The following is a 2,998-nucleotide window of genomic DNA, read 5'->3' on the forward strand; positions in this document are numbered from 1 at the left end:
GGCCCTATTGAAACTGAAGGAATTATTATTTTTAGGGCCCGAGCGCCGACAGCAGCAAAGGCCCTATTGAAACTGAAGGAATTATTCTTTCTTTCTTTCTATTATTTTCCCGTCAAATGAATTGGCTTTTTGAGGGGCTTAACATATTCAAAAACTCACCAAATTTGGCGGCCGCATCAAGTCTGGTGAAAATTTACGTATTTTAAGGGTTTCGGGAATAGGCGCACAAAAATGGCTCGCTTGTGTGAGATATCATTGAAGTCAGCACAGACTTCCTTTTTAATTGGTGATGGTTTGACCCGCCCCCTAAGCTTAAGCCACGCCCCCTTTCATAACATTTGAACCGTTTAAGGTATACCCTTGTGTGAGGTATCATTGAACTCAGCAGAGACTTCCTTCTTCATTGGTGATGGTTTGGCCCGCCCCCTATGTTTAAGCCACGCCCCCTTTCATACATGCTGACCCATTTAAGGTAGAGTCTTGTGTGAGGTATCATTCATCTCAGCAGAGGCTTCATTTTTAATTGGTGATGGTTTGACCCCTATGCTTTAGCCACGCCCCTTTCACAGCTAATGAACCGTATGACGTAGAGTCTTGTGTGAGGTATCGTTGAACTCGGCGGGGAGTTCCCTTTTCATTGGTGACGATTCGCGGTGTCTGAGTGCCGCGCAAATTCGCGGTCGCAAGGAGCGGCGTCCGCCGGTAACCCCGACGCGCACAGAGGCGCGAGGGCCCGTCCATCGCTGCTCGCAGCTTTAATTATTTTTATTTTCCCGTCAAATTAATTGGCTTTTTGAGGGGCTTAATATATTCAAAAACTCACCAAATTTGGTGGTCGCATCAAGTCTGGTGAAAATTTACGTATTTTAAGGGTTTTGGGAATAAGCGCACAAAAATGGCTCGCTACCGCCCCCTAGAAAGTTAAGAAAATTGAGCCCCTGCAATGCGTTTAACGTAGACTCACGAAACTTGGTACACATATGTAACATGTCAATATGTACAAAAAACTTCATTAGAGCCATACCCTAAACCCAACAGGAAGTCCGCCATTTTGACTTAAATGTTCGAAATTAGTGCGATTTTGGCCATTTCCACATGTCGTACTTTAACGAACTCCTCCTAGAGATTTCATCCGATCAACTTAACTCGGTCTGTGCCATCTTAAGATGTTAAAGATGAAAAGTTGTTAAAAGAAAAACATTTCGTCATAGGGCGTGGCCGTGGCAGGGCGGCCATTTTGTGCGTTTCGCTGCCGAAACTCGAGTGTACGTTGTCCGATTACCTCAAAACTTTTCAGGATTCATAAGAGTCCAACCCTGAGGACAAATAAAGGCCGATATTTATTTAAAATCATAGCGCCCCCTAGTGGCAACAGGAAGTAGGCCTAAAAGTCAAGGTGCTATACTTTAACGAACTCCTCCTAGAGATTTCATCCGATGGACTTCAAACTTGGTCTGTACCATCCCAACACCTTAACGATGAAAAGTTATTAAAAGAAAAACTTTTCGTCAGACGGTGTGGGGGCGTGGCGTGGCAGCCATTTTGAGTGTTTAGCAATGAACAAAGAAAGTTGTTGTAACTTGAGTGTACGTTGTCGTATCTTTCTCAGGATTAACAAGGGTCAAGGCCTGAGGACACCTACAGGCCAAAATTGACATTTGGTAATGGCGCCCCTCATTGAACTCAGCAGAGAGTTCCTTCTTCATTGGTGATGGTTTGGCCCACCCCCTATGCTTTAGCCACACCCCCTTTTATAACTAATGACCCGTTTCATGTAGACCCTTGTGTGAGATATCATTGAACTCAGCACAGACTTCCTTATTCATTGGTGATGGTGTGGCCCACCCCCTATGCTTAAGCCACCCCCCCCCCTTTCATAAAACCTTACCCATCTAAGGTAGAGTCTTGTGTGAGGTATAATTGAACTAAGCAGAGAGTTCCTTTTTAATTGGTGATGGTTTGACCCGCCCCTATGGTTAAGCCACGCCCCTTTACATAACTTCTGACCCGTTAAGGTAGAGTCTTATGTGAGGTATCATTGAACTCAGCACTGACTTCCTTTTTAATTGGTGATGGTTTGAACCGCCCCTTACGCTTTTGCCACACCCCTTTTCACAGGTAATGAACCGTATGACGTAGAGTCTTGTGTGAGCTATCGTTGAACTCGGCAGGGAGTTCCCTTTTCATTGTTGACGATTTGCGGCGTCTGAGTGCCGCGCGAATGCACTGTCCGCAGAGGCGCGAGGGCCCGTCCATCGCTGCTCGCAGCTTTAATTTAATTTGTGTTTACATTGTCTTACTGTAATTATATTTTAAAATGCACATAATATATTAAAACATTTTTTTACATTCACCCTTGTCTGTTTGGTTCATTATATAAAACAGGAAATACGGTTGAGACTATTATAATGCTTTATTTTTTGTCCAATATCAAACTTCACATACATAATGGATATTTGAACGTATTTTGCTGGGGCCCCAGTGGTAGAAGAAGCTGGAACTCCGTGTCAGTCATTATTTGCAGTACATCACAGGTCAGGGTCAGTTTTCCATCACCAACAATACACAAACATACTGAGTAATTGGGTTATGTATATATTTCAAATATTCAGTTTCACCTAAGGCAAGCTGTATTTCTCTGCTGACTTGTGTCTGCAACAACACTTCTGAGGGTGGTGCAGGAATATCACACACAACTCCTGGACGCCTGGGATCATCTGGTCTCCTGAGCTCACTGATGGCCCACCGCTCCAGTCTGGACGACAGCCTTTTCTGCAGGACAGTTCTCTGAAGGGCTGGGATGTGGCTGTAGTCCTTCACTTCCTTGACTTCTTATTGTAAAGCTTGAAGTACCTTATTGGAGGATTTGTTGGGTATTTGTGAATTTTCCATCCATCCATCCATCCATCTTCGTCCGCTTATCCGGTGTCGGGTCGCGGGGGGAGCAGCTCCAGCAGGGGACCCCAAACTTCCCTTTCCCGAGCAACATTAACCAGCT

The sequence above is a fragment of the Perca flavescens genome, chromosome 20 (genome assembly GCF_004354835.1).
Source record: "Perca flavescens isolate YP-PL-M2 chromosome 20, PFLA_1.0, whole genome shotgun sequence".
Lineage (NCBI taxonomy): Eukaryota > Metazoa > Chordata > Actinopteri > Perciformes > Percidae > Perca > Perca flavescens.